Consider the following 10,216-nt stretch of genomic DNA (forward strand, 5'->3'; position numbering starts at 1 on the left):
GAAATATCCACAAGAGTCGTCACAGTTTAAAGTTAATATTCGGTGACAGAGTTTTATTATCCCAGCCTACTCGTTTATAGACAGATGGCATTCAAGAACTATTCTAGAACAAAAAATATTCTAGGACATCCTGTGGTGTTAAATATGTCACCTTGAAAGATTTTGGCGGATCAACGGAATAATTTTTATGGTGAATATTTTTTCGCATAATTCATATAAATAATACTTAAAAATCAATACACTTATTATATTACAATAAAATGTGATTGGTTCATTCACACTTTTGACATTTATCAGTTTGTTTTATCTCGATAAGTGCGATAACGCAACTTAGTATGATTCAAGCGCGCCAATATTAAATGTACGCACTTAATAAAGAAGTACACACAATTAAACAATTCCTTTGTTTCCTTAATACTATAAAACAACTTATCCAATTAAAATAAACAAATAAATAAAACATTGCGTCAACTTACATCATCCTCCACATAGGCATCTCGAAGGCTGTCGAACAAAATTTCCTCGAGGATTTTCTTCTGTAAACGGTAATGAAAACAGTCTTATTCAAAATGCTGTGGAAAAACTTATTCTGACGCTGATAGAAATTATTATAATTCGCACCACTTTGAACAACTGCGGGCATAGTCAATTTACGGGTTTCGAGAAAATCGCGCAGCGAGGAAAACCGAGAATTTTCTGGAAAGATTCGTGGAAAATTGTTTTGGAAAACTTTACTGGAAGTTTTCTGGAATTATTCCGATCTGAACAGTCGCGTAAGAGGATGGGGAATAAAGCGCCAGTGGCCGGTTTTATATTATTAGTCTGCTGACAACGCGGTTTTGTGTTGTTGGCTGGTGCGATGATGCCAGCTTGAAATTATCGGCGTAAAATACTAGAATTTTATGAATTTTTATAGTTTTAACGTAAAATAATGTAATATTTAGGTTTCAAGATTATTTAGAGTTATATTGTTAATTTGATTTTGTGAATAATTGAAGCAGCCATATTGAGGACTGCACTTAACTAACTGGTTCAAATAGTTTGGTTGAGTGGCTAATGGATGATACTGAACGTTTGTCATATCATTAGCATCCATTATATTATTTTCAGTTTGTCCTGATGAGATAAAGTGTTTGACTTTTATCATAAACATCTTCTCTTCTTAAGGTGCCGTGCAGATTCTTGCGTAGGCGTTCATCTTTTTGCTTTCTCAGATGGTTCTATTTATGAGGCAGCGACTTAGAGTACTTGGAAGTCCTGGTATGCCTGTCCAATGACGAATATTTCTCAGCCAGGATAGCTTCCTCCGGTTTATTCCTCTTTTGCCCCCCCCCTCGGTTTTACCCTGGAGATTTGGACGCTGAAAGTGATAGCGTTCTCTTCGTAGTATGTGTCCCAAATAGGCTATTTTCCTCTTCTTGATGATTTCGAAGAGTTCACGTTCTTCTAGACCAGCTCTTCTGAGAATGTTTTCATTCCTCACATGGTCGGCCCAGGTTACTCTTAGCATTCATCGTAGGGTCCACATTTCGAAGGCTTTAATTCTGTTTATTGTTGTTACCTTCAGTGTCCACGCTTCCAAACCATATAACAAAACGGACCAGTCATAGCACTTCACCAATTTGTATCTAAGGCCGAAGTTCAAGTTCCTATCTGTGAGAAACATTCGTAGTTTTAAAAAGTTGTTCTTGTTTGCTCGATCCTGCATTTGATCTCCTGATCTGGATCCCACTTTTGGTTAACTATGCATCCTAAGTATTTAAATTGTGTGACCTGCTTGATGACCTCTCCATTTAAGCAAATTTTGGTGTTCGGAATGTTGTTTCTGCTGACAGCCATAAATTTAGTTTTTCTAGTATTAATGTTTAAACCCAGTTTTTGGCTTTCATTGTTAACTTTATTTAGAAGGATTTGGAGATCATTTGCATTGTCTGCCAATATCACTGTGTCATCCGCATACCGGATATTATTAATTGGAATGCCATTTATCTTCAAACCAATGGGACAGATATTGACTCAGTGAATGCTCTTTCCACATACAAGTTAAACAACATTGGAGACAGAATACACCCCATGAATCATAAACATACATAATTTAAACAGACTTCTTACTTCTTTAGATTTAATTGGTTTTATAATAAACTCGCAATTTTTATTTACTTGTAGATAGAAATCTTAAGTGCCTATTTATAACAATAGTTATTATTGGGAGGGAAAACGATATTTTAAATTTTGTTTTTCTGTCTATAAAATATTTTTTATTTATGAAATTGAATTTGAAAAGTATTTTAACAAATAATAACTTAAATAATTGAGATTTTCAGTTTGCATCTCTAAATATCTGTTATTTTAGTGATAAGGAATTATAATCTTTTAAATTAAATTTGCGAAAAAGAAAGTATTTGTTGAAAAAATATGTGTGCTTTAATCTTATCATATGCCTATAGTAGACCGTATTTATTATTGAATTAGGTATTTAGTTTAAGAGGTTGCAAGGTTAAATTTTGAAGATCTTTAATGAATTTGTGAGGCAATCATTAAAACACATTTTTTTTATGAGTGTTAAAGCTAAAATATTAATTTTTGTTTGATAAATTAAGATAATTATATTAGTGCTTAATATTTTTATTTAAAAAGTATTACTTAGTATTATTATACCGTATGATCGAGAAAAAACGGCATCAGCGATGGCTATGAAATGAAGATCGCTGTCATTTTATATGTAAATTTATATGGGGAATGTCATCGATCGTCATTTCCCAGCCAACTGGACGCCGTTTTTTTTCGATCATACGGTATTATTACTCTACGACAATGCCATTATGACACATTTAACATTGTCATTTGGATGTCATTATGTCTTTCATAATAGCACTAGTGCTATTATGAATTCATAATAACACGCAAATTTTAAAATAAGAAACAAGCAAAAAAAGGTACCTAAATACGTTTATTTATTGTAAACATTAATTATAATATCAGTACAATTGGTTAAATTAATTCCAGACGATGACAAGTGAGTTGAATTTTTAGAAAGTAAATTTATTTCCTGAGTGCTTGAACTTGTTGAAGACCCATCATTGCCAGAAATGTTACAAAAAATATTACATGACACTTTTTTCTTATTTTCTTTGAAATTTTCTATATAGCTCTCTGCCACTGTGTTAGAGCGCCAACCACCATGTCTTTGAACAGTTAATAAATCCACTTCTGAATCTGCAAGCAACGACGCAGACGATCTACGGAAACAATGTCCAGTGTATTGTTGTGGATCTGGAAGACTTAGGAACAATGCTATTTTATACAGCATTTTCCCTAAAGTATTAATGCCAACGGGTTGCTTAATACATTTTCTATTTCTGTACCCCACAAAAAATCGAGTATGTTCTGTGTTGCTTGACCGCATAGCTCTTCGCATAGCATCTTCGAACCATTTCCACCATTTATTCCTTCAACATTCCCTTTCGTTATAAAAAAATCTCGTGATATCTTTCTTTTCGTAAATGGAATAATGACATGAATTCATTGTCCTTCATCTTTAACATTTTGCAGCTGCAGATTTGTCAACTCGATACGCCGGCAGGCTCCTCCAAAACCAAACCAAACCACGCCCCACTATCAATGAAACTTTTGTCAGGAAATAAGTTTTATCATCAGCTTCCAACAAAAAACGAGTTATGTTTATTAAAAAACGAGTCATATTAATAACTATAATGTTGAATATTTTAGTTAACTGAAATTTTAATTCAAAAGTAAATTGTTTCTTTCTGTCCGATTTTGGATTCTTCTATCTAAATATGACTAGTCCTTTCTGTCCAAGACCAAGCCTGGCCTGGTATAAGTTTTGGTATTGCAGTCTAATGGTAGTCTTTAGTCTTTGTCTTGTAGGGTCCTGTATTGGTTTTGGTTTTGGTCTTGACTCTAGAAAAACTTATTAAAATTTTTGGCCGTCGAAAATTTTTATTTTTCAATATATTATATTGAATCAGTTTTTTTTTTCTCTAAAAAGTTATGCAACGGTAGGGAAAACACTATTTGTAATAAATTAAAACAATAAAAATAAGTACGTAATATCTTAAATCAGATTAACGTGAAAAAAATGCAAGACACCAAGAATGACTGCATGCTTTTCCTTGGTCTGCGTCTTGTCTTGTGGAAGTTTTGCATGGTTGGTTTTGGTCTTGTTGTGGCAGATCAAACGCTAGTCTTGGTGTTCTTTGTGCAAGACTAAGACCAATACCAGTCTCGCTCATCATTAGTCCTTGTACTTAGGATACAAACATAGTGGGACATTTAATTTTGCCGCGATGCTCGCCACGATGCTTATATCACATTCCGCCGCGCACTATAACATCGCATCGAGACGAAATGCTCCACTATGTTTGTACCATTATTATTATTTTATTTTTTCATTTTTAAATATTGATTTGTCTTGATTATTTTATCTGTATTTGTTCGATATAAATAAACACTTAATCAAACAATTTGGCAATAACGCATTGCTTGCGATACAACTATTTGTTGTTAAAAACCACGTTGTTCATATTAGTCACAATCACAACTTTTATTGTTTATTATGATTGTGGTTAAGGAGTAAATATAGACGTGTTCGACGTGTATTTTACAGTATTTGTAAATATAATAAATTGAAATATTTTTCACTGTACGTGGATATCGCAAATGACCTATATCTATAGTGAAAAATTGGTAAAAATGAAAAAATCTGAGATCAAAATCAAGCTGATCTGATTTGATCTGTAAAGGGAGATGGGCGTTGTCTAAGTGGCTAGCTAGTAGCTATCCTAGTTTTGAAAAGGTCTTAATATAACTCAGGTGTCTGCCACTCACATTAGGCCACACTATATCTCGAATGGACTTTTTGGTTGATAACAGTGCTGGGCGGTCACAAGTACCATACGATCGAAAAAAAATGGCGTCAAAGATGGCTGGGGAATCACAATCAATGATAATGTTGGCGAGGTCAAGCCTAGGCGTCATTACTTGGCCAGTACTTTTCTTTATTTTTTAATGGCGCTTACCGCTGCCAAATTTTCTTAGGAAGATTGGAATTTATTTTAATATTAAAAACATTATTTTTAAATGGTGTGGTTTAAAATTTGAGAAAAATAATGTTTTGGAACTAGATTTGTGTGTCTTTAAACGTTCTATCTTTTTTTAATCTTTGTGTTATTATTGTTAATTTTTAACATGAGGTTTTATGTCAATTTTTAGTATATGACGTCTAGAGATCGATCTCACCAAAATTACTATCGATTGTCATTCCACAGCCGTCTTTGATGCCGTTTTTTTTTCGATCATACATCTTGTCAATCATACATATGATTTCGACCATACATTGTCTTGTCTTTCTGTGTACATTCACAGTAAAGTGACATGTGACAGCTTAATTTTTTGTTTAATCGTATAGCACTTTTATACAATAAAAATTTAATTAATCCGAATTATTATGAAATATTATACCGGGTGCGTCTCAAAAGTGGCTCACCCCTATAACTTTTTTATTTTTACAGATAAAAAAACGAGATTTGGTATGTTAGTATATGACATAAATTAGGATTGATTTCGGTCACTTCCGTATACGATTGTTTTCGGTCACTTCCTGTTTCACCGGAAATGACTACAACTCTTGATTTTTAAATGGCACTCTCGGTATTTTTTTACTTTATTCTATAGAAAATAACACTCTGAACAGAATGACATATCATATGTCAACTTTTGACATTTTCGCATATGGTTTATTTGAAATTATAACTTGCGGTTTGTAACGAAAATTTTACTCCAAATACCAACTGTGTGGTATCAAATTATTCGTAAAAAAATGCTTTTTCCAAATATGCAATGATCACCCTCGTTCCATTTGAAAAAAATGAGATATAAATAAAAATACGATTTGAGCATTTTCTAACTGGCCAGGATAAGACACTAAAAATATTCGACTATCAAATCTATTTTTCCAATGCTCCTAGATTAAGAATTAGTGTTTTTAACATAGCCATGACACTCTAGATTGAAATTTAAAATACAATTTTTTATTAAGCGAGAATGTCAAAAGTTGACATATGATATATCATTCTATTGAACGTCATTTTCTATCGAATAAAGTAAAAAAATACCGAGGGTTCCATTTAAAAATCAAAAGTTGTAGTCATTTCCGGTGAAACAGGAAGTGACCAAAAACTATTGAATACGTCAATGAATCCTGATTTATGTCATATACTAACATACCAAATCTCGTTTTTTTACCTGATAAAATAAAAAAGTTAGGCATGAGCCACTTTTGAGACGCACCCGGTATAGCGGAAAATTGGTAAAAATGAAAAAAAAAATCTCAGATCAAAATCAAGCTGATCTGATTTGATGTAAAGCAGCAAATTATTTTAAAATAGTGTAATATTATCCTTCTAAACTTTAGTTTTTTAAATTGCATGTTTTTGGGAAACAATTTATAGCTGTTATTTAATAATTGTTTTCAAAACAATATAAATATGTATAATCTCGCCGTTAAATCTGACAACATTGCAACGGAATCATCAGATTCACGGTCGCCGCATCGGAAAAGACCACGTCAGGTAATTCGCGCTTGTCTGTCCTTGTTCTCCAGCCGAATTTCTGAGGTCTTTTTAGGGATTCGCGATGTTGTCGGTTGTTTTATTTATAGGCAGTTCTGGCATAGACTTGTCTATATCCAAACTTTTTTCAATGTTAAAATTATTATTTATATTATATTTATAGACAGACTATCATTATAAAAGATCACAACTAACCACAGTATACAATTATTATTATTGTAGTCTGATATGCTCGGTGATATGTCTTTGGATCTGGATATGAAATTTTGTATAAAGTTGCTTTTATTTTAGACTCTTTTTATTCATTTTAATAAAAATTTGGTTTTATTTTAATAAATAGAACAAGAGTAGTGTTGTTTAGTATCCAATATTTATTATATTTTTAAAAACTTTAAATTAAAATGTAACATATTACACAGGGTATATAATTATAATATTTAACTAATTACTATAAAACTAAAATAGATTAAAACCTTATCTAAAAGAGAGGCCAACAAGCACAGAATATATTGCATATCTATACCGGGTGCGACTAAAAAGTGGCTCACCCCTATAACTTTTTTATTTTTTTAGATAAAAAAACGCGATTTGGTATGTTAGTATATGACATAAATTAGGATTGATTGACGTATTCAGTTCTTTTTGATCACTTCCTGTTTCACCGGAAATGACTACAACTTTTGATTTTTAAATGACACCTCAGTATTTTTTTACTTTGTTCGATAGAAAATGACACTGAATAAAATGACATCTCATTCACGTAAAACAAAATTGTATTTTAAATTTCAATCTAAAGTGCCATTGCTGTGTTATAAACACTAATTTTTAATCAAAACACCGGAAATATATATTTGATCGTCTAATGTTTTTAGTGTCCTGGCCTGGCCGGTTAAAAGATGCCCAAATCGTATTTTTAATAATAACACAATTTTTTCAAATGGAACGAGGGTAGCGCATTAGGATATTTGGAAAAAGCATTTGTTTACGAATAATTTGGTACCGCACACTTGGTATTCCGAGTCAAATTGTCGATATGAATCGCATGTTGCAATTCAATAAACCATATTCGAAGATGTCAAAAGTTGATATATGATACATATGTTATTCTATTCAGAGTGTAATTTTCTATCGAATAAAGTAACAAAATACCGAGGGTGCCATTTAAAAATCAAAAGTTGTAGATAGTCATTTCCGATGAAACAGGAAGTTACTGAAAACAACTGAATACATCAATCAATCCTAATTTATATCATATACTAACACATCAAATCGCGATTTTTTTATCTGAAAAAATAAAAAAGTTATAGAGGTGATCCACTTTTGAGACGCACCCGGTATATTCTGTGCAACAAAGGAGGTAACATAAATTTAAAAATGGGAATATATCAAACAGGGCAAAATTTCTGTAGATATAGAATATTAGACAGAACATGTATTTTTAACTTGTAGAACATGTATTTTGAAGTGTAGTACCTGTCGTAGATCTCTGAAGGTGTATAGAGTATAGGTGGTTCTATTTAAAACAAGCAAATCGATAGTCACATGCAGAAATTTCATGAAGTAGAAAATATCTTAAAACACCTTCTGTTATCTAATCTTGAAATATTCAAATTTGTATCCAAAATAAATCCCACAAAAATTTTAAAAAAGGTGTTAGGTTAGTTGCAAAAGTGAAAACAATACATTCTTATGGTGACGATAGGACGATTATTTGATTGTATGTTAACACGGCTCCATAAGAATATATTGCAACTAAACAGTCGACTGACTAAAAATTGCCTGTCAGCGCATCAGGGCCGAGCCTAGGGTATCTGCCGCCCGGGTGCAAGAATTAAATTTGCCACCCCCATTAATGTAAAAAATCAGGTTGTCGGTAAGGGAACGAGTTCATAATTTATCATTCTCAATATAGGCCAGTCGCCAAGTATTACAAAATAGCTTATGGCGGGAGCAAATCTGGACAAGCTAGAATAAATTTTATTTTGTTTAGTTTAGTGTAAGGAACCACGTGTTAAATTTGCACCACCCCCAAAGCCCGGATTTGGCCGCCATCTTGGAAAAAGTGGCTAAAATTCGGTTTATTTTTCATTATTTGTCAATAACTCGATTTCTATCAACTTTAGTGCAAAAAATGTACAGACCGAAATTAAAGTAGAGGAAAAACTATAAAAAACGTTAATGTACCGTGCGACGACCCGTTTCCAAGTTATCTCGGTTTAAACACGCGAAATATATTATAAGCAGTTATTATTTATTATAATCCTCTATTTATCTATTATTTTCTATCCTATTACTTATTATTATTATTATCCTCTATTCTAGGCAGTTGATGTCTTTCCGAGAACCTTACTCTTTTTATTTCTCCACTTATTTAGTGGCTGCACCACATTCGCATTATACAGACAAGGAAAAATGAAATTCGTTAAAGTTTTACAGAAAGAAAAAGAATTATTAGAGACAGCTACACAAACTTTCCAAGACCCAACCGCATCCCCAGAAGATATAGAAAAAGCTGGAGAACGATTTCTTCTTCATCTATATGGATCCAAAAAATGCGAATCATTAGATAAGTACATATACCAGTGTTTCGTAAAATCTATTACCAAAAGCTTACCAAACCTAGCATCATTACCACCGACCAAAGATGCAGCTCGCTTGCACTCCTTCCGTACGTACAGTCAGGTACAGCTATGGTATGGGAGTGAAAAATCACCTCTGGATTGGGGATGGAAAAATTCAAAGAATGGGTTGATGCCCATTGCTACTTCCCAAGATGTAGCTCCCCAAGAATTATTATATCTGATTTCATGTAAATGTGCCAAAGGTTGTAATACATCTTGTAGTTGCCGCAAAGCAGGTTTGCATTGCTCGGTAATGTGTGCACTTTGTCAGGGTAAATCATGCTCGAATAGTTTGGAGGTGGTAAAATTAGACGATGATGAGTACGAGGACAATTTTCCTCTCGATAAAAATCAACGAAAAGAATATTCTGCACCGTATGAACCAGATCCGGAATATGACACAGATGTATGGAAGACATTCAGGAAAATTATATTGAACAGCCAGTAACATCAAAAAAACGAAAGAACTCTGATGAACCTTCCACCTCAAAAGAAACCCAAGTTGACGACATGTGGATTAGGCCTATTAAAAATGGGAAGACTTCTCAAAAAAAAAACGCGCAGGGTACTTTACCTCAAGGCAGCTCCCTGAGAGATAAGGCGGTTAAACTTGATTTTCCACCAGTCGCGCAACAATAAAAATTTAGTCCGTTATTGCGGTCATAATGCAAATTGCGTTCTTCCATTATGACCGCGATAGCAGGCTACTGCCAACCAGTAGCAAACAAGTTTTTAGGTTTTATGTCTCGGGGGTGCCGCTCAAGGTGGTTTGGAAACAAGTACAGTTAACCCCGGATATATTGAACACGTACAGGGTGGGTCAAATTCGACGCTTTTAAATGGAAACACCCTTTTCTATAGGAGATAGACAAAAACTAATATCGGTGTCTGGAGCTCAATTTTTGTCAAAAACATGATGGTGAAAACCGCATATCGATATCTGTTACCGTTTCGGAGTTACGGGGTGTTTTTCGGGAGCGTCGAATTTGACCCACCCTGTACATT

At 33.3% G+C, this 10,216-nt stretch overlaps 1 protein-coding gene across 1 annotated transcript in view; it reads right to left on the reverse strand.

Moving 5' to 3' along the window:
• The window catches only part of LOC115888299, a 68,499-nt gene extending 67,698 nt beyond the window's left edge, over window positions 1-801 (reverse strand). Inside the window, exon 1 of the mRNA XM_030907978.1 lies at window positions 477-801. The gene's annotated coding sequence lies outside the window, so the exon portion shown is untranslated. The remainder of the gene's footprint in view (window positions 1-476) is intronic.
• Between the last annotated feature and the right edge of the window lie 9,415 nt (window positions 802-10,216).

This window comes from Sitophilus oryzae, unplaced genomic scaffold (assembly GCF_002938485.1).
Source record: "Sitophilus oryzae breed Bouriz unplaced genomic scaffold, Soryzae_2.0 scaffold_706_pilon_pilon, whole genome shotgun sequence".
Lineage (NCBI taxonomy): Eukaryota > Metazoa > Arthropoda > Insecta > Coleoptera > Curculionidae > Sitophilus > Sitophilus oryzae.